The following is a 22,974-nucleotide window of genomic DNA, read 5'->3' on the forward strand; positions in this document are numbered from 1 at the left end:
CTGCTTCTCCGTGCAATCAGAGAAGTCTGAGCCGAGCTTGAACGCCACAGAGGGAGCAGCTCCGGACCATCTGGCCACTTCAAGGCCACGGGTTGATGGGTGTAGGGCACATCAGCAGGCACATGGAGACAGATGTTTAACGCGGGCGCACAGGGGAAGGGCCCTGCACTGACTGAGCAGTGAGCACCGTATATTTTCTGACTCACAGAGACTCAGAGTCGGACTGAGTGATGTTTGAAATGTTTCCATTCTTGCGCTGACACGATATCTGGGTTTCACTACAAAAAAAAAAAAAACTGCTGACAACCTCAAAATCTTATTCATGTATTTGACACCGATCCATTTATTTAATGCGACAGCTGAGGTCAAGAGACAGATACATTTCCCCCGGTGAGGTCACGCCGCATCATTTTTATCCATTACGCTCCTGTCTGCAGTGGTTGCAGCTCACCACGTCTTTGTGAGGGAGTGTTATCTCTCGCTACGTATTTGCTAATTTATGAACTTTCTGCAGGGGGAGTGCCGCTGGAGCACACGGAAACACACGGATGTGTTGAAGGTGAGGAAATCCCAACACTGAGCTCCGGAGGGAAGCGAGACGGGAGCGTGGGAAAGAGAGAAGGAGGGAAAGGAATAATGGTGTAGAGACCTCAGTGTGGAGCAGATCCCACAGCTCGCGGTCAGGAGGGAGTACACCTGCTGGAGGTGCGGAGCTGACGCGTCAGCTGCAAACGCTACGACACCTCCGACTGAACTGAGCCGTGGAGAAGTATGAGGGGGAAAAGAAAACAACTTCACCAATCCCAGGGGTCTTTTTTGAGTCCAAATACATAATCAAAACACAGCATAGCAGAGTACACATGAACACATGTGGACCTGGGCGCACCAAACATGCGCACCTCCATTTGATCTCAGTGTGAGTGGTCAACCGTTTCCCCCCCTGGAAACATCTGTTTATACAATCTGGCCGACTGTGTGTCAGTCTGGTTTGAGCGGTGAGGTGGAGCAGGAGTCGCTCCAGGAGGAGAGACGGGGCAATTCTTCAGCTGTCTGTGCGGAGGGCAAATATCCCTCATCTTCTCCTGTTGACCATAACACCCCTCGCACGGCGAGCCCACGGCACGAGGGTTAAGAGGGTGATGGAAAACAGAGACACATCTGACATATCACAGTCTGGACTCAAAGTGGGTGGCCAACTGGACCGGCACAGACAGACAGAGAGGGTGGGGTGGGGTGGGTTCACTGGAGAGCCATCTTGTGAAAAGACCGCTCTGTGCCGGGTGACTCCATGTGTTTGGCATCTCAGAGCTGTTAGACATCAGCTCGTATCTGTTTGAGCCGAGGATTTAAAGAGCAGCTACAAAACAGAGATAAGGTCGATAACAACAGAGTTTTTGTTTGTTGTGTGGAAACAGGAAAACCGGTTGTTGCGTGACCCTGCAAACACAACACCGGGGGTTTTAACTTTGAGTTACATTTCTCCTTTTAGAAATGCACATTCAACCAAAACGGTGTTTTTTTCCATCATATAAAAGTTGGTTATATCACTTTTTTTTTTATCCATAAGGACATGTCTACAACGTGACAAAGATAATGTGAATTGTTCTCAAACTTCTGTTACGTTGCTGTCTGAATCTCTAATGTCAGATTGTCCCTGAACACATCAGCGTGCATCCTGTATAACCAGAGATGGATGGGAAACACAACTATCCAAAAATGACCGGTGCAGTGCATGTGAAGGCGTAATCTGCAGAATGTGGGAAGAGTTTAAAAACAAAAATGCAACTAAACATAGATTCATCCGCACAACAGAAGAATGTGAATCACACTCAGTGTCAGAAAACAGGACGATGCATGGGCGGAGTGGAGAGTGACATCACCCAGCACGTGTGTTGTGCTGTAATCAGGTAATATGACAAAATAAAAAAAAACAACAACATGTAGTTGAAGTTCTGTTCGCAGCAGATAGAAAGACAAAGAAACGGTGCAAAGAGGATCCTCTTGATCCGGACCAGGAGCCGCTCAGCGTTAAAGAGATTTACGATCTCACTCATGTGGTGCAATGAAAAATGTGGACGATTTATGAAACTCACCACAAAGACACTACAGAGACTGAGGTGTATGAAGTTGTATCAGTGAGTTTTAGGGCTGCGAATTAACAATTATTTTCGTTATTGATTAATCTGATTACTTTCTCAATGAATCAAATAATAAGCTTAGTCTATAAAACATAAGACACTGAAAATTAAATTTCATTAAATCATTAAATTGCGTGTTTTATCCAACAAACAGCCCAAAATATTCAGTTTAACACAATTATATATTTATAATTTCAAATTCACTTGAAAAATACTGATCGATTATAGCTGATTATATAGAAAATAGTTGCTGATTAATTGTCTTTTGATTGACTCATTGATAATTTGACTAACTGTTGCTTTACTGACACTGAAACTTTGCTTTTCATGAACTTAATCAATGTTAGTGCTAAAAAAAAATGAACCAAGGTGAAATATCACTTGAAGAAATTAGGGGCCACATTCTTCACACCTATTTCCTCTGACTGCTGATGGACCGGCGGGGGGGCAGGAGGGGGGGGGGGGGGGGGGGGGGGGGGGGGGGGGGTCCTGAGGAGCCCGAGGAGAGCTCAGGCACTTCTTCTTCTCCCTTTCCCAGAGCTGCAGAGTTCGGGGGCCCTCAGGCCTAACACTGTCTCCATTATGCCTAACCATTTCCAGCCCCACCTTAGCCCTGCAAGCCGCCCCGGGGGTCCATAAAGGCATGGGTGGGGGGGGGGTGCTTCAGTTTTCTAGGCCAGACTCAGGAAACCGGTCACTCTGCTGAGCTGGGTGGATGGTATTTGGCCCTCTTCTCTGGGGGGCTCAAACCATTGTTCTCACCGTGTTTTGTGCTTGGGATGAGTGCAGTTTAATCCCAACTTCCCCGTGGCTCTGACCTGCTGCTCCCAACTGAGTTTCCCACTATAACACAAAACAACCCCCCCCACCTCCTCCTGCAAGCTGAGACCTCGCTGGCTGCTTTATCCAAACGCCCCTGGGGGGCAGAGCCATGGCTGTTGTGGGCACTCCAAGCTTAACCTGATACTCTGCTCAAAATCAAAAGTAAGCACCGCTGAAGAACGTTGGCACCAGTCTCTCTCTCTCTCTCTCTCCCTCTCTCTCTCTCTCTCTCTCTCTCTCTCTCTCTCCCTCTCTCTCTCTAGTTTCGGATAATAAAAGTATCAAGTGATTCCATCCCCGCTCTCCGGCTCTTGGCAAAACACGTTAACGGCCTGTGTGGGAGAGCGAGGAGACGAGGGACGGAGACAAACGAGGGGAGAAAGAGAGACGCCGAGGACAGAGAGAAGAGGTGGGAAGCTGAGAAATGAAGAAGCGTGTTGCTATTGTCGGGCTGGTTTCGGGGGAGTAAAGTGAGACGTGTAAGCGCTTTCACTCGCGGACAAAGAGATGAGTGTTGAAGAGTCTCGCGAAGACCAAAACACTGCAGATATGGACACCACCGCTGTGTATCCTGCAAACACAATGGGACAAATCTGTAGGAATTAGAGGTGACACGGCAGGATATATAAAAACTGTCATGTGTCATCTGAGCGCAGGCGTCCTCAGGCAACAGCTGAGGAGATACAGATTAACACTAAAACATGCATGAGGCCTGATTAATATGAGAGTGTTTGATTGATTTTAATTAGATTAAACTTTGGCATTTTCTCCGCTGATGTGTTCGGACGCAGCGCGAGGACAATGGAGGTTCAGGCGAAAACAAAGTATGAGATAACAGGAAGCTGACATGAAGTCTCACTATTTCAGGAGCAAAATGACAAACGATGACTCTGTTTATTATCTTAACGGGGGCTTTCCACTTTGAAATGACCTTCACAGGTGGTCTCTGCTCAATATCTCTCACTCCATTGTTTTCCTCCATATTGGAAAAACATGCCCCTCCGCCCCCCCCCCCCCAACTTCCTACTTCATCCAGATAAATATACCAAAGACAGACAATGAAAATACAACATGAACTTCAAGATGATGAAGATGCTGTTCCACTTTCACATTCATCCTCTAGTCTTAACGCTGGGACGACGCCACGGCAAATAAAACGACTTACAACCCAGATCCGGCCCATACTTGGTGCGCTTGCTTGTTTACTTCGCCCCGGTTCTACGGCCCAGATCCGGCCCGTAAACCGCACGATTATAAGATGCTTCCTCCGCATCTGGACCAATTCCGGCGGCGCACACAGAAAATCTTCTGGCTTCAGACGAGACTGGAGGATAACAGCCAGACTCTGCCCAGATGTGCAAGTATATGGGCCAGACTCGGCCCGAGGACCCGGGTATATGATGGACCAGAAGTTTCTTTTTTGCTATCTGGGAAGTGAGGGACAGTAGAAAACCTTGGTGTACTAAGTACAGGAGCATAGAGGAAAACACAACAACACAGAAACCTGACAACCAAAGCTATTATAGTTTCACAAGTAGTTTGTCATGTAGGAAGAAATTGCTCATAGCAAGAAGCTCATTTAGAAAAAGGAGTGACAACAGTCGGATAACACCGACCCGGAACAATAGGAGTCATGGGAACAGCTTGTGTTTCCATTAGTAACAGACAGGTGCCAGGAACCCCAATAATATCATAGTAAGAAAAGCAGGAAACCACGTTTCTGTTTGTTTTGTTAGTCTGCACAACTCCAAAGAGTCACACATCTCCTGAGGAAAAGCTTTGTGCTGGAGTCACATGAGAGTGGACAGAGGAGTAGAGCTGAAATTAAAAGGACAAATACACGATATGTGACGTGTGCGGAGAAAAGAAAACACCAACCTCTCGTGTGGAATCTCGTGGCGAAACGCAAATTATCTTCAGTTAAATCCAGACGGAGTAAGAGTCCTTCCTTCCTCGCTCTTCACAACCTGCAGTGACAGTAGCAGAAACAGCGCAGTGATGAGTCCAAATCACAAAACCATACCATATCTCCAGAGAGCAGCGAGAGTTCAGGCAGCGTTGGCCCCCCGACAAAAATGAACATCGTTTTCTCTCTCGTTGGTATTTTCCATCTAAAACCTGAGACCGAGGAAGAACTTGCACCTGGAGAAACTTTTAAACTGTTTCACATGTCCATAAAAAAAAGAGAGGGGAAAAGACAGACGCTGATGTCTGCATCCCTCATTTGACATGATGTGAGTCCCTGTGGCAAAGTTGCATAATGTTTAGCACAACAAAACACATTGTATGTGTCTTATGTAATCCGACCAAGCTGCTAAGCGGGATAAGTCATAAGCCCTGTGTGAAAGGTGCAAGTTTCCCACATCCTAATTTTAACTCTGAAGGCAACACAGACCCACTGATGTTAAAATATGAGTCAGACTTTAAACTGACTTCAGCTCAGTGATTTACGTACAACACCACATGTTCAACTTCACAGCCTTTTCCCTAAAGATTAAAGCTTCAGAAATCAATGTGTTTGTATCAGAAATGAATCAGAGTATCACTGCGTGTTATCTGGCAGGAGTCACACAGGATTAGCACATGACTCTGCAGCATTTTAGCTTCTTTCAGCTTCATTGTTTTTGGTTTTAAAAGCTGCAACTTTAATGTTTTGGCTCTCTCCAGTCAGGAACAAGCAGGAGATCAAAGTGGAGCGTTTAGCAGCTTAAGAGCCAGATATTTTCCTCTGGAGTTGGTGGAGATAAAGGAGCATTAACATCGCACTTACACTCATCAGGTGGCCAGAAACCGGACTCCTAATCAATGCTAGTGCTGCTGTGTATCGACTGGATCTTTAACAGGCAGCTGTTTACACATTCGTTACAACAACAACTGGTAATATGTCGATTACTGCTGCTTTAACATTTCATCCCATAAAATAATTTTTTTTTTTTCAGTTTTTCATTTCAGTCTTTGATACTGAGGCAAAACTTTCTAAACTTTATTGATTTCTACACGGACTCCTGTGAGTTTTAAAGAACCTTTGACCGTGTTGATAAACAGGCCAAATCAGCAGATTCAACTACATTAACTATCTACAACCTTAGAACCTGCCTTCCAGTGAGGAGCAATGCTACAAATACTACTACTACTAACACCAAATCACCACAGTATCAATATGGCATATGTGGCAAGACGCCAATCATTCCTTTAGAAGTAATCAATAGAAACTCAATAGGATCACTGACCCTCATCAAACATCTTCCCGCTGTCAGCAGCAGCTTCAGGTCACTCTGCCCTCTCTAAACTAAAGCCATACATACGTCACGTTGTGGCTAATCAACTAATGGCCGACTCTCTTCCCTCTTAGTGAACACTGTGCAGAGAGCTTCAGTTAACCGCCAGGTCAATAACCTGACATCAATAGTCACGACATTAACAGGATTGGAGAAGTTTTTGCAAACAGTGCACAACGCCACCACTGCAGGATAAATGGACCAGGTTAGATGGAGAAAAGTGGTGGATGGTCACAAATCACGGCCGGGTTCATCTCAACAGGAAGCTGAAGGTGGAGCTTTGTGCAGATAAATGACTGACATGTGACAGTGAAGGATCTTCCTGTGACAGGCGGGGCACTAAATCTATCAGAGAGTGATCACCACAGTGGCCTCAGGGGCTTTTTCCAACAGCAGCGCTTATCTCACTCACACACACACACACACACACACACACACACACACACACACAGATGGGTTTCAAAAGCAGTTTCCATTTCGGTTCCGGCTCCAAGTTGGTAAAATAAACAGATTAGTTGAGCTCCGAGCTCGACAAATCCCTTATCAAATCTTTTCTTTCACAACCTGTCTTACATAGTCTATTGTCCCTCTTTGTGACTGTACAGGCAACTGTAAAAAAAAAAAAAAAAAGGTGATGTATACACACACACACTGCTCAGTACTGGATTCATTTTGATGACGGTGGTGCATGTGAAGCCGTTCTTACAACAGTTTGTTCATACGTCTGTGTCGGTGGATGATGTGAGCGTTTTTTTCCCACGCGGCTGCTCAAAGTTACGGTTTAATCTACATGACGTGAACGCAGCGTGACTCAGCGACAGTTTACACATCTCTTCTTTAAATCACTTCCTGTATCAACCATGAGGGAGAAATTTTAATTCTTCATATTTCGGGTTTCATGACGGTGACACCTGGTTTTATTTGGGACTATTACACGTCAACAAATCAATGTGAAACACTTGGTGGAGGGATACACCTTGAGAGGGACGAGTGCACCGCCTCGTATCAGTGCAACGACGACTCCCTCTTCAGGTAACGTTGAGTGTATCCTGCCTGCAGAAGAATCGGCTGTTTGTCTTGCTGATTCTGCTTAATGATGAACTAGAACCAATATTATTATTTCCACTGTTTTTACTTTTAGCTTCTACAGCTTCTGAAGCTCGACAGCGAGGAGCAAACGCCATTTTCCCGTCAGAGCAAAAGGAAAAATGAGTCAGGACAAAGTTGATAAATATCACAGGGGAGGGAGAATATGTGGCGAGAGCCCTGCATCCCTTCAGTACAGAGGAATCGCCTTTGAGGTTCAAAAAGATTCCTCCATCTTCACAAACACACCAACAAGCGACTCCTCACGACTGTGTGAGCAACAGCCACAGGCCAAACACTGACATCACTCTGAACCTGATCCGGCCTACGGCAGCAGGTGTGGACAAAAAGGGGCCTTGAGGCCTGTGTCGAAACTCCGACCGTACGCTTTGTTTTTACGTGAAGCGATACTCCGATAAGGAAATTGAACATAATCAAATAAGGTACAATCAACACTGAAATCCAGTTTATGAACAATGGAAAAACAAACAGTATTTTGCCACAAAAACTCTGCTATGAGCTTGAACTAATACAATTCCCAGAGCAGCTTCGCCGGGATCATTATGACTTCCATACGCTAATAAACAACGTACCGCCCATACAGCAGGCCTCTGAATCAATGCTCTTTCACTGAGGTACATTTTCATACTTTCAAACTAAAACACAGAAAGCTGCAGCTTATTAAGATTTTAACAGTCTAATGAGAATTTGAACACTCAAAACAATACAAACGTGCGTATATAGACACCAATTAATAATTTAGCGAGGCTCATTTACTGTATGTAATTGTTCTGGCACCACAGACAATAACAGCCTTAACTATAAGTTTATTTACTATCTATTAAGAAAGCCTTGAGAGAGAGAGAGAGAGAGAGAGAGAGAGAGTCAGTTAGTGAAACCAGAACTTCAAGGTTCGGTTACAGAGGTGAGAAACCCTCATTCAAAATGCCTCAAACCTACACGTGACTGAGCTAGTGGACACATACACTAAACTTGTAGGACCCTGCACACATGCCGTCTGGTGAAGCAGGGTGGATGAAAACAGGAACCTCATTTTCTACGGATAAGCTAACAGAGATAAGGGCAGGAACAACACAGCCGTATGTTCTCTCGCTGCTTGTCAGCGGATTGACGTTTCGTCCTGACGTAAACCTCAGCGGTGTAAATTCTTGTCGGGCATTTTCCAATTACAGACGTGGGATACACAACCTGCCACAGCTGAGGGGATTTTCCTCAAGCACCACGATCCAGCTACTTTTTTGGCGCCTTAAAGCCCCCCGACGTGCATTAAACTTGGGAATACCTCTTAGTTAGGAAAGTGTTAGATGCTGGTGTTTGAAGCTCAGCTGTTGAACCTTCCCACAGCTGGGGGCAGGCTATTATGGTGGGGGGGGGATTGGGGGATGCCTGTTGGTACGTTCACCGCTGCCAGGCCCACCACAAAAGGGTCTTTCTTATAGTATTTAAGGGCTTTGGGAACAGGGGAGCTGGATGGAGGAGAAGTGTGTGGGATGTGAACATTTAAAGGAATAGGAACTGCACTTATGTGCTTTCCTGCCGAGAGTCAGATGGAGAAGATCGATACCACTCTCATGTCTGTTAAATATGAAGCTACAGCCAGCAGGCGCTTAGCTTAGCTTAGCATGAAGACCAGAAACAGGGGGAAACAGCTAGCCTGGCAACTGTCTATACCTCTAAACCACCTCAGAAATAAACATGTTGTAGCTTGTTTGTTGAATCGGTATAAAAGCAAAAGTGTAAAAATGTCAAGTTGTAGTTTTACAGGGGATTAGGTGCCGGATTATTTTGGCCTGGAGCGGCGACTCGCTAGCATTAGCATTAACATCTGTTTACTTGCTTTTTTTTTAATCTGTTGGTAGGTAAAGGAATAAAGTTTGATGCTGAATTCACAACGTTTCTTCTACACAGGTAAGTAAACAGCTGTTGATGCTAACGTTAGCTATGTAGCGATAGCAAAACTTACAAATAGCTCCTTCAAACAAGCAAGAAACAACACGTTAAATAATGAGCTATAGATGTGCTGGTAGACTTGAAACATTAAGTCAATTAATAGGTAGGCAATCAAAGGAAAATTAATCGACAGCTATTTGGAGAAATCAGTCAGTCATTCAAATCAATTACAGTAAATTGAATATTTTTTGTTTTTTGTCAGTTAGTCAGTTAAAAAAAATACATTTAATGACATTTTCCACGTTTTATAGAACAAACAATGAATAGATTAATTAAAAGAAAAGGTTTGGCAGATTTGTTGATAATGAGAATAATCATTACTTAGTTGCATTCCTACTTTGTCCAGAGACAGGCTAGCTGTTTCCCTCTGCTTCCAGTCTTCATGCTGCGCTAAGCTAACCAGCTCCTGGCTGCAGCTTCAAATTTAACAGAGACGTATGAGGGAAAGCAGCGAACTACTTTAAACTACTTTCAAACTAAGTGTTTCTGTAGCTGCACATGCAGAGGCCAAGGCTGCAAAGAAAGAGAAGAAGAGGATGAATCAGACGCATCTCCATATGTTTTATATTCATTTCACTCCAACCCTCTCTTCTTGTCTTCACTCTCTGGGCAGTAATGAGAGGCATGTGAGGCTGAACACAAAGCATTCTCGTTAAAACATCCAGCTCAGGAGTCCCCTCCACCTCGGGCTAACATACACAGCACAGGTGTTAGTGAACGGAGCCGGGCACTGGCTGCTTCCTCTCACTAATCACTGCGACGCAGCGCGTCTGCAAAGTGTGTTCAACAAGCGATTTGGAGCGATCGCCGAAGGAGCAAGAGACCAAATATTTAAAGAGCACTGAAGCTCTTGCAAATAGAGACAGAGACACGTGCACCTCACCTGGCTGACGTGAAAGGTCAAATACAACATGTTTATTTAAAGTATGGTGAACAGTAAAAACTGGATTTACAGTTGTTAACCATGTGGGAACATCTGTTTCTGGAGCTCACAGAAACACAATACACATTGTCAGTGTAAACCAGGTTATATAAACCCCCTATCTTAAGACTGGATCCGAATGGGCATTACAGCTGCTGTCTATTCATACAATACAAAACAGACTTGACCAACAATGACTTCATCACTGCACTCAGCCGCCAGTGTGTGTGTGTGTGTGTGTGTGTGTGTGTGTGTGTGTTTTGTCTGTGTCACTGGAACATTTTTACAGGACTAGCAAACTGTTGCTGCATCAGCACCACAGAAACCGCTCAGTGGCAGCACAGTGGATTCAGTATCATACAAGACGAGTTATATTTTTCACTACCGTTCAAGTCCAACACAAGTGGCAGTTCTCAACGTTACTCCACTCTGCCGTGTAAAATGTCTGGAATGCACAACAAAAGGGCAAAACATAAAAAGGATAAATAAAAGCAATTATTGTTGTTGAGAATAATAAGCGTTGTCTGTTCCCGCTCAGCTGGGCAGCTGGATTACATTCACCACACAATATTTTAGGAGCCAGCGTTGAGACAGAGGGGCTTTGAAAGCTTTGCCAGGAGCTCTTCAAAGAGAGGGAGGAAAAGCCGTCGGGTTTCTGGTGCCTGTGCAGCTTCCGCTTTGGGTCTGGGTGCGAGCTCGGCCTGCTGACTGAAACAATGCCGTTTCCCGACCTCGACGAAGGCAGTTTGTGTCCAGCAGACTGTTACCGTTACCTGAACGCAACAACCCCTCAGTTCAGGCCCGGTTCTGGACTGCTTTCATTAAGGGGGGGCATTAAGACATGTTGACCGGTCACCAACTGCCAGACTTCAAGACTCATTACTGGGGTCCGTTTTATGTTATCTAAAACTAAAGTCCATAATGTATTAAAACCTTTGTTTTTGAGAGAGAAATGTGGCGCTACCATGCGGTTAAAAACTATGGTCAGTTAACACTAACACACACATGCAGCTAACATGCTAACCGCTACATCTAGAAGGTGATTGCAAGTGATTGACAATAAATGCCCATGCCTAGTGAGCTCTCTGTTCTTGCACAGCACACATGCTGCCAGATTTACCATTAAATCCTTTGTAAACAGCGCACCAATGATTTCAGACAGTAGTAAATAAAAACAGATTTCTTTTCTCTGGCTGCTTAAGTGTCGCTAGCATCCTCACCAGCTGATGATCCATGAAGGAGACGTGTAAATAAAGAAGTATTGCTCTTGTATTGCAGCGTAAAGACAGTCAGTTTTAGTATTATAAGTCAAATTCACAGATCATTCTAACGTAATAATAAACTGTTTGGCTTACACACTTTTTACATTTCCAAACAGTTTCCAGTTTTTAATGTTAGAGGAGAAAAGGCTTTGATGATGAGGACTAACTGATGTTTTTGGCGAACGTAATGGGAACGTTGGCCGGTGTTACTGGAGTGTAAACTTTCCGGGCTGGACGGGGCCGCTAACGTTAAAGCCGAAACTCCAACAGCATCCACACAGGGTAGGGAAACACTGAGTGAACAGACCCGCAAACTAATTTGGTTAGTTAACGATATGCCGCTTGGCGGAGGAAGTAACACATGGTTACTACTGCGGGTATTTAAAGTCCATTAATGTGCATGCTGAACACCAGACTGACAATCTGAGCAGAAGATTCGAAGACACAGAGAAATAAAGATTTTTATCTGCGAGTGAAAATTGATCTGCAGTGACATTATCCTCCTTTTCGATGACGTTACTCGCCGCTAACGTCCAGCGCCATCTCCTCAGTTAGCCTCTAATTCCTCTGACACAAACACACGCCCCCTTTCCCCTCCCACATAAAACACTTAACACTGCAGCACAAGCCCTGCCATTAAAAAAGAAGGACTCAGCCTGTAAAGTAAAAACACAAGGTGTGTTTTACTCCCTCAGGCGCACGCTGATTACACACTCTGGACTAATGCAAAGATTATCCACACTCTATCCAATTTCCTCTTTTGTGTGTGTGTGTGTGTGTGTGTGTGTGTGTGTGTGTGTGTGTCTGCATGCATGTGTACATGTGTGTGTGTGTCCTGCCTGTAAACCACAGACCGCACACAGAATGACATCACCTTGCAGTGATTAGTCTGTTAGCTCAATGTGAAACACAACAGATGGCTGCAGAGGGTCACTCAGCGAGTCCGCTTTATGATCCTTATTAAGAATAAAAGAAAAACAACAGATATGGAGTCAAAGAGGAAGAAGAGATTAAAAAATAATGACCTTTAACTGACGTTTAGCTCATGCGTGTGCTGCGCTCTTTGATGCGGGGTGGTGAAGTCATCACTGAGGTCTCTCCGTATGATAAAAGACAGGTGTATTAAGGTTGCGCTAATGTGGATAGGAGGGTAATTTCTCCGGACTGGATGCGAGCCAAGTCTCTCCCAGACGTGATGACAGACATAATGGGCCAAGGGGTTTCACATGAGTATTACACACAATCACTTGTTCACACACACACACACACACTCATTATCTCCCCTATTTCAGGACTGTTCATGACCAAATTGCATTATCACGTCTAAAAAGACACAGAGGCGTCATCTTTCCGCCTCTGAACCTGTGAACCTGCGGCGACGAAGATTCCCATTCAGCCTCACAGGCCACTGGCTCCCAGGAATCTGATGGTGCCGCAGTTAACAGGCGCATAACGGCTTCTTTAATGCGTCCAGCCGTCCTGAGAAACTGATAAGATCATGTAAGTTGTTTACATAATCTGGTTTAACTGCGTTTCTGCTATTAAACTGTCTGAACTAAGCAACGTCAACACTCAGAATCAGGTGTTTTCAGCCACACACACACACACACACACACACACACACACACACACACACACACGTTTTCCTCTATTTCCTCTAGTTGTATCTCAAAATTCAGATGTTTAAAAATAGAGCCAGTGTTCACCAACAACACTTGGAAAACTTTACTTGGATCATATAAACTTTTTTGTGGATTATCCAACACTGCGACCTTGTTTATTTATGTAGGTTTATAATTATACAAGCACCATAAACAAACTTCCACTCATCTTCACTGGATCGGGGAGAAGGCATAAATCTCTTTGTGATATTTGGGTGAACCGCTTCTTTTAAATCCTCAAAACAAAACAAAAGTTCTAGTTCTTTCAAGTTCTGTTCTTTCTGCTTTGGCCAACAATGAAATACTTAATGTTTACCAATCTGATCTGCGGGATTAGCATTGACGCTAGTACTGAATTCAGTGCATTGTAAATCAGCCAGACATGAACAAAGAAGGTTAAATTCAGGGTTTTGTTTCAGAGTTAACCTCACAGACAAATATTCTAATAAACTTTATACAGGTTTTAAATTCGGGAAAAGGAGAGAACTGATGTTGAGTCACTGCTTTGTATCAGGATTGGGGGAGAAAAATGAGAAAGTAAAAGAAAAGTCACAGGCAGTTGCCCTAACACCTCTGTTTGTAAAAGGTTTCTCGTGTCTATTATACGTTTGCATTTTGGAAAAGATCAGTTTCCCTTTTGTCTAATATTAGCCATATTTATGTAAACACATCAAGCCAGACACGACATCATTTAGAGTGAAGCTTGTTTGGATCCATTATCGATGCTATAAATCTCATATAAAGGTTTTTATATCTGCAAATATATCCACTTTTTTACCAAGAGTTCTCATAGTGTGGACAGAAAGACAAAAACTGTTTCCAAATCCATATTAGTATGGATATTATCTTCTAATATATCTTATATTATCTTTGCTGACTGCACATCTCCAGTGTAAAGTTTGAGGTAAGTTGATAGATGGAGGTCAGAGGAGTCATCAAAGGGACGTCACAGAGCTGGTGGAGGGGCGAGAGAGAAGAGGGAGGAGGGGGAGAATGAGGCAGTGGGGGTACGAAGGCATCTCCAGACGCCTGCCCCTGGGAGATGGATCACAGATGTCTGACCCAGGGCCGCTTCAGTTAATTGTGAAACAAAAGCCTTACCTTCTCTTTCCTTTCTGTCTCAAGTTTTCTGCTCTTTGCTCTCTCTCTTCCTTTTTAATCTCTCCCTCTCTCTCTTTTTTTGACTCTGAAACTTGTTTTCCTTCATGTCTGTTTCCCGTCTCCCTCCACTATTATTACTGCGCTCCATGATTCACTCTTCTCGTGCCTGTGTTTACTCTCCCTCTCCACGCAGTGAGTGACGGCGTAATCCCTGCTGCTTTCAGATGGCAAATACCACTTAGCTGTGGAGGGCCGCCCCAAATGACAACAGCAAACAAAGAAATGCCTCATTCCCTGCATTCTTCTTTCTTTTTTTTTTTTTTTTGTCCCCAAAGCAAGTATGCACGTTTTTTACAAAGGTTTCGGACGAGTCAAAGCAAAGGTCAATCACAGAGAGAGAGAGAGCAGGAAATAAAACATGAAACAGTAGCACTCACTTTAGCATGAAAATATAAACACTCTGATTGCATGGAGAAGCTTCACAACCGCAGTGAACAAAGATGCTTTCCTGGCACAAACAAATTAACTTTAAAGACTGAGTTAGGAGAGTTTAAACGTCTCCGAGCTCAACCTGAAACTGTGTCCGTGTTTATTTTTACTGGAGCCACATCAGTGCCGACCATACCTGAGATCAGCTCAAACAGGATGCATCTGTTGACAAGCCTGAGGTTTGAAAAACCAACCTGGCAAATGCCGGATAAATTCAATTAACCCCATTCATATCGGCTTGGCTGGAGCTTTGGGGTGTAGTTTGACCTGTGTGGTCCCACAGGTGCTGTAACATTATCCCAACATGCTTAGCTGAGCGGTCATCCTCACCTGGAGAGTCCTCACACTACAAGTTAATTCACAGTTGCACAGACCATTAGGTAAACCTCAGTGACCCAGGCCTTTCAGAGTGAAGATTAATGGAGATAATCAGTCAGAGGTTGCCCAAGGTTTTACACTAAACCTCTTCCAAAACTGCGACATTTTAAACCTATATGAGCAAATAAAGCCTCCAAATGGGGTTATATAAACAAATTAACAGTCTGATTTTTACATTTGTCCCTGTAATACTTGGGCTAACCGGCTCTACACTGCAATACAACAACAGTTCTGTCAGTAACTTTCAGCCTGGGACACATCAGCTTTAACCTCAGTCTTTTCTTTTATCAAAAACATTTTTACAAGATCCTCCTTTTAAAACGATTCAGCCGTAGAAAATTAAAAAGTAAAGCAGGACAAAGCTTCCTCAAAAACCCATGGAGTTAACGTTAGCTTAACTAGCTACAACAGTTAAGCTAATGTTAGCTAGTGGATAGTTGACATTTCAGTCAGCAAAAATCAAATGAGACACCTGCTTTTTTGTCTACCTCTGTCTGAAATCAAGGACCCATTGTTTAAAAAAAAAAATACAAAGAAATATAAGTGGTAAATCTCTGTTGTAGATAATGTATGTAAATATTAGCTAATGTAGCTAATATTTACTCAAGGACTGTACTTCTATTCACAGTTGTAGCTACTAGTTGCTTTATATATTAAGATCCTTTATGCACAAAAGTTCATAAAATATGAGTTCTTGTTATGACTAATAGTCTATTAAACTACCACATAGTTACTTAACCAATTTGGCAATTGTTCTTCTGTCATTTGACTAACATTTTGTGACTGGTTGAAGTAGTTTTTAAGCAAGCAAGCTTCTCAAATGTGGCATTTGCTTTTTTCCTTTTGGATTATTTTAATAATTGTGATCAATTTTAATAATTTTGAAGTTTGTTTAAAAAACACTTTGTGAAGGTTTCACTGTTTTCTGAAATTTTACAACCTATCAATTAGTTGAATATGTTAATTGAGAAAATAACCAAGACATTAATCCATGATGAAAATAATCAATAATCACACTGTCACTTGCTACTTACACATTACATAATAATAATCTAATGATACAGTATAGGCTATTCTTTGCATTAATACTTTAAGTACATTTTCCAGATTATAATTACATAATTCAACTGAAGTAAAATTTTCAATAAAAAACTTTTGTTTTTACAGTGTGGTATCGGTGCTTTTCTTCAAATAAAGGATCTGAATAATTCTTCCAGAGCTGGTGATCATTGCACACTGCAGATGTAATGTGTGAAAGCGGAAAGCTTGACCGGCAAAGCAACAGTAACTACGGAAGGCAAACGGTCATTTACTGGGAATATAGTTAGTAATGTGAACAGGATGAGGTCAATCCAGCGACCTGCCTTATATTTAGAATGAGTCACCTTTATTAAGACTAGGTCTGCCCAAGCAGGAAGTAGCCAAAGACAGAGCAAGCGTTACAGCTGCTGGTCCTGCTGTGCTCTGGCTACTGGGCTGCAGTGGTGATAATGACCGGTGACAGTCTGCCAGTCCAAACCAAAATAGGGTTTCCATGGTGCTGGTGAAACCAGAACCCAAACACAGGGAATCACGTCTCTGGTTGTGAGTAATATGGGCTCAGAGCAGCTGGAGGATTTCTCCGCTGGGCTGAGATTTAGCAGGAAAAGTGAGTGAAAGTGAAAGGACTCTTGTCCAGCTTGACCAGCATGCCGAGTTTTCTGACTCAATGGAACGATACTCAAAATGAAACAAGTAGATGATCGAAAATTCCCACAGAATGAGGTGGAGTTTGATCGGTTGAAAGAAAAAGAAAGAAGAAATTTCGACAGACATTTATAATCAGTTCCTGCAATGTGGAGTGGAAGATGTAGAAGAATATATACCTAATTTATATGATTATTATTATGATTATTTCATCCTGTATAAATGTGAGCAGTTCCCAAACTTAACTCTTCATATGTCAACAGTTAGCTCGCCCCCGTTCTCATGATCTGGTTTTAACTAATGCTGAAGCAATTAGCCAATCTGAAATGTCAGGTATTTGCTGCTTTCAGCTTCTTAAACATGAGGATTCACTGTTGTTCTCTGTCTCATGTCACCGTGTATTGACCTACATTTGGTTTTGGACAAAACAAGCTAAAGTTTACTTCTAATTTACACATTGTGTGTGCACAGCTTCAACAGACACAATACGACACGTTAATTAGTGTACATTCCCTGTTAAATAAACAGATTGCTTAATAAAAGAAACTAAATAATTAGTTGCAGCCCTTCTTTGAGATGGTAATAAATTCAGAGTCTCTGTCTCTTTGTAGTCATTGTTTTCTCTGTCTCAGATATGAACTGGGAACCAACTGCAACATGAAAGCAAATTATGACTTTCAGCTGCGACACAAACACAATGGACAATCTAGTTTAATCTCACTCATACAGCTCAAAGCCTGTTCCGTGACCTAAGCCAAACTGAACATATGATACTGCCTTATCGCACATTACACACACACACACACACACCGGCCTTTTGTGGCAGGTCGTAACCTTTCATCATTAGCATACAGCTGTGAGGCTGAGCCCCAGAGCGACTCCAGTTCCAGCTTAATCAATATTCAAACATGTCTGATCCCGGCGTTTGCCAGTAAAGAGAAAAGGACGGATTGGCAGGGGAGGTAAACAGGAGATTGAAGCGAACGTTGAACTCGACCAGCAGAGTTTAATGAGCCTGCAGTTGCTCAGGGACGAGATAAAGCGCTGGAGGCCGTGCAGCTGCAGAACCCACCGTCTGTCTGCCGTGCATTCCCCTGAGACTGACCCCCCAGCACGCCACAAAGGAACAAAACCCACTGCAGATTCTTTCTCCTCATTTCACCCGACAGGAGGGTCCTGACCCCTCCCTCCCCTTTCCCAGCCCTCCACAAGTCATTCACTTCTCTCTGGATGTCTCTTTCTTTTCTAAAGGGAGGGTACGTTCCACACAAGCCCACAGTCAGCCCTCTATTGACAGAGGGGGCAAGTGCAGGGTGAGGGCTTTGTTATTGCCAGGACCCCACCCTGCTGGTTTTTCCCCAGTAAAGAGCAGGTTGGAGAGCTGCTGCACGAAGATGTACCCCCAGGAGAGGCTCATCTCTAGGAGCCACAGGGGGGCCCCCAGGACGGATAGAGCCGGAGGAAAAGAAAAAACAGAGGGAACAGGCAAGGGGAGAATAGCAGGGGAGAGGAGAGAGAAGGGTGATTAGCTCCAGCGCTGCCTAATCTAATCAGCATGCATGACTACCCCATGGTGTAGCGTGGAGGGCGGGGGGGGGGGGCACGTAGGGACCAAGAAAGTTTGGTGAAGTATCATTGGGAGAGCGATGGAGGGTTTGGAGAGTTGAATCAAGAGCAGAACCAGGAGGTCACAAGGGAAAAGGTCATCACGTGACGGCTGCTGGACGCCGTCACTTTTCACACAGATGTGAAACAACTCGAACGTCGTTTTACTCTCTGACAAGACGATCAACAACTGGAACAGGAACAGTTTGATCCTAGAAGCTGATGAACCAGGTGAAGAGGTGAGGCATGAGTATGATAGACAAATAATTCCTTCATTCTTTCAGTCCAATAACAAAGTGCGCTCCCTGGTCTGGGTTTACCATGTGAGGTCACTTCATAAATCGGATTGGAAATGTAACGAGCCGGAAACATCCAGTTTAACTCTCAGACACTTTGCGTGTTTTCACACGCAATAATCTGGTTAAACCGAAACCTGGTTCGTTTCCACCTTGGTACGATTCGTTTGGTGTGAAAATTGCATTCGGGTGCGGAATAAAACAATCAAATCACGACCCTTTCGATCAGTCCGGTCCCAAACTTCCTGTGTTTACTTCCTGCTCCAGCCAAACAATCTGACCAATGAGAGGAGAGAACCCTCTCATCTGGTTTGTAATGATGCATTTTAGTTCACTTGAATTTTTCTCTGAGTGAAAGCAAATCAAACCGAAGGAGAAAAGTTTACAAACTCATGAACTGAACCGGACCAGAGAGACAAACTTCAGGTGTGACAGGACACGCTGAAGCACAGCTGGATTCATCTTTAACAAACAAATATTTAAAGGTTTGTTAAATATTAATCAGTCATAATCCATTATTTTCTGTTTATTGGTAAATACAAAGTGCTGTGAGAGAATCTCATGCACAGGTTTATCCAATTAGACACTGTTGCATCGGTCTGCAGCGAGGAGGGTTCGCAAAATGCTTCGTCCACCGTACGAACTGTTGCCCTGTCAGCTGACTACGCTTCCTCTGTGTTCCTTGCTGATGGAAAATTAAGAAAACTAACGAGAGCCATGCTGAGCTGAAGTAATGTGTGGAAGCTCTGTGGATGAATAACTGCGGATAAAGAGGGTAAGGCTGTTTGCTGACTCTGACTCGAAGAAGGCAGCAGAGGCACCGCAAATAAACGAAACAACATGAATTCAACAATGTAGTTTAGGACACAGCTGGCTACGTGGGTAGAGTTTGAAGTCATCTGACCTAATTACGGGTTAGCTTCAAGTTATTTGAACATGATTTTTTTTTTTTTTTTTTTAAAAGTGACATCCCTAATTCAGACAACAACAGAAAAGTGTTCATGAACAAAGCCTCTCCTTTTGCAAACCTTTCCAGATCCGGTGAAACTGCTCCATTAAACAGAAACCAGCTCGGACACACGGCTGCTTTTAATTCACTCAGAAAAACGTTCTTTTAGAAGCTTGGAACGGAAAACCTTATAACGTAATGTGACCCAGTTAAGATTTGTCTGAATTTTTAAGACTGTCCTTCCTCGCATTACGTCAATTTTATGGCCAAATAAACAATCTTTAAAGGTAACGAGATGCATATTAAGAAAAGAAAAAAAAACTTTGTGACGTGTTGGTTTCATTAGAGCAACTTCCTGGATGCTCCCGTTGAAAGTTTTATTGACCGCGCTCACTGAGAGACAAAAGAACACTGTGGGGTGAAATAATGACCAAGAAAAAAACGCTGACTGTCAAAAACAGATGTTGCTGCTCCGTGTACAAGTGCAACGGTTACAGTAGTCCGAAGAAATGTGGAGCAAATAAACCAGCCTTGTTATCAGGGCCATCTACTCTGGAGGATATCCACAGTGGGGCTTTGCTGTAACAAACTGTATTCCAGATGTGGGTCCCAGCCGGCCGGAGTCGTCTGGTTTAACCTCTGACCCAGGAGCTGCAGTTCAATTAGTGGATTTCACACTCTGGTCATGGCGACACTAAGGTCCCGGCTTTGGTTTCCAGTGCACACCGACAGTGACCGGGTCTGATTTCCATCAACAGACCACTCAGCGATATTTACACTCACAGACTCATAAAAGTGAGTGTTTATTTAGGATCCGAACGCACGGAGAAGATGTAGATATGAAAACAGCTCCGACTCCAGGAGAAATACACTCACCAATCCCATTAAACTGCAGCCAGGATCCTGGATTAATGACAAAAGCACGGCCATCAAAGCTCGGAGAAGCACGAAAGGCAGATGATGTGGTCTGCATGAATGGGTTAGCAGTTAAACTTTTGTTTTATTTTTTTTGCATTAAAAGTATCGTCAGCTGCATCATCTGCACCGGGCAAAAAAGAAAAAGGGAGGCTGGTAATATTTTTTCCATGCTTTGAAAGTTTACCATTCTGTTTAGGGAGACTTTAAAGACGTTTTCCAAAGCATCTGCGCTGCCCGGCTGCCAAGGGAGAGAAACTCGTGTATTCTTTTTGTGTTTCTTGTGGCCTAAACGGAGGAAGAGGAGCGTTCTGCTGGGTCGTAATGAATGAAGCTCAGGCCTTTAAATGGGGCCAAACACGGAGCCCTGAGGGACCACGTGCACTGGCAACCCCTGAATCCACCAACAACCAACTGCCATCTTTAATCCTAGCCACTCATCCAGTGATGACATAAGCGTCATTAAACATCTGAAGCTCAGTTGCGTGCCCTTTAAAAAAAAAAAGACAGAAATTACAAAATTGGCTCAAGCTAATTACAGAATATAGACTCGTAACCAAGACCACACAGTGGCTGCGCTGCTGCTGCTGCTTCACAGCTGGTAATTAAGTGACAACAATACACTGAGCTACAACAATTCAGCACGTTCAGACTTAAGCTATAGTGACATGTATAGTGTTAATCTACAAGCGGAGAGAGCGAAATCCACGTGGAAAAAGACAGATCATATGGTTCTGATGTTTCCTACCGCAATGAATCAGTGACTGAGGTTTGGAGCAAGAGTCACCCGTGAACACTTTCTATGAAAACTGCTGCAATAAATTGAATCACGCGTGGAAAAAAATAATAATGAATCACTGATTGTTGGGGGAGGAAACAGCAAAGTAGGGCTTTCCTCATGCAAAACACACAACACTGTCCCTGACTCTGGTTACACACTGGTCCAAAAAAAATAAAAAAGGTGTCTGCCCTCAGGAGACCTTTCTCTTTCACACACAAACACTGGTTTACAGGTGAGACCAGTTCTCAGGTTTACTGTTGAAACACAACACGAAGACAAAGACTGAGGAGAAGAATCTGGAAGAATCTGTGTCGCACTTCTGTCAAGCCCATCGACACACTTTAAACCTTAGACCTTCAATAAGTCCACTGAAATCAGCAGGTGTTTGGGGTTAACGAGGCTTTTGATTCAGTTTCTTTATGGAAAAATTAAACTTGGTAGAAAATGTTAACGAGAGTCACCAATTTAGAGACAAAAACGAGAGATTTAATGTTTCATATGAGGGATTTTTCCATCTCAAATGAAACTTTTACTGAGTAACGTTGCACATAGTGTCAGAAAATAGATAAATAAAAGAAAGGAAGTGGGTTTTTAAGCTGAATTTTGCACAGAACTATAGACTACAACTGATGCTTACTGGAGGTCAACCCGTTTTGATAATGAATTATTCCTTTACGTCAATTTTAAGCTTCTGAAATGTGAAAATCTGCTGCTTTTTCTCGTCTCATCATCATGTTGCATTTACTGTTTGTTGGACTTTTGATGACAGGAGTCCAACTTGCACCATGTGCATTAAAGTTTTGTTAACACGTAAATGATTTAAAACTACATTAACGGAGGAATTAAATGTCTGACCGATGAGTGAGAACACATTAGGGTCATAATGAGCTGCTTTGCCTGGCAGAGCATCAGTCTGCTCGGCTTTCCTGCCACGAGTTTTCCCCTCAGAGCTCTGGAAGAAAACCGCACAGCAACAAAAGTGGATGAAACTTGGATGAAAGTCTCAGTATCTGTTTCCGAGTTTCTCCGACAGAGACTGGCTTCACGGGCAGACAATCTCTCTACACTATCGGCTTAAGAAAAAGAGGAGATTTCTTCAGTTTCCCTGGTTGTTTAGGTGCCGCAGCTACTTACGTGTAACTGCTGTCTGTGCGTTTTTAGAAGCGACGCCTCTGAAATCCACCGAGGTTTTTTTGTGCCGGATCTTCTTGTGCGTCTCTTTTCTCTGAGGTTTGTGCAGAGTTGAGGTTGAGCTTGTCGGACTCGATCCTGACTTGATTTTTTCCTTCCCCCTCTCTCTCTCAGAGTCTCTTCTTCATCCTCCACGTTTTCTCCGGGACCGCAGAAGAATGAATGGCTGGCTGCTGGCTGCGTCCCTCCTCCGCCCAGACAGAACTACTGTTGGGATGGGGAGTGACTGCTCCGGTAGCTCCCTCCCCCACCCGCCAATCACTGCCTCTCTGCGACTCGTGCTGCACTCACCAAAGTAAATTATTTATTTAATGACACTATATGTGCTCAGGAAGCACGCGGGTGACCACCACTGCGATGGAGGCTAAATTTAAGTAAAGTTCAATTTTTAGTATTTACAGTTTGTGCTGCTTCACGCCACATCTGCACAAGACAGGTATCTA

General features: G+C 43.6%; 1 protein-coding gene across 1 annotated transcript in view; it reads right to left on the bottom strand.

Annotated features, from left to right (window-relative positions):
* Positions 1–22,723, bottom strand: part of lhfpl2a (LHFPL tetraspan subfamily member 2a) — a 39,049-nt gene extending 16,326 nt beyond the window's left edge. Inside the window, exons 1-2 of the mRNA XM_023422305.2 lie at positions 22,475–22,723; positions 4,839–4,927 (exon numbers count right to left, since the gene is read on the bottom strand). The gene's annotated coding sequence lies outside the window, so the exon portion shown is untranslated. The remainder of the gene's footprint in view (positions 1–4,838; positions 4,928–22,474) is intronic.
* Between the last annotated feature and the right edge of the window lie 251 nt (positions 22,724–22,974).

This window comes from Seriola lalandi, unplaced genomic scaffold, assembly GCF_002814215.2.
Source record: "Seriola lalandi dorsalis isolate HSWRI2012SDOR001 ecotype SW California unplaced genomic scaffold, Sedor1 jcf7180002054680, whole genome shotgun sequence".
Lineage (NCBI taxonomy): Eukaryota > Metazoa > Chordata > Actinopteri > Carangiformes > Carangidae > Seriola > Seriola lalandi.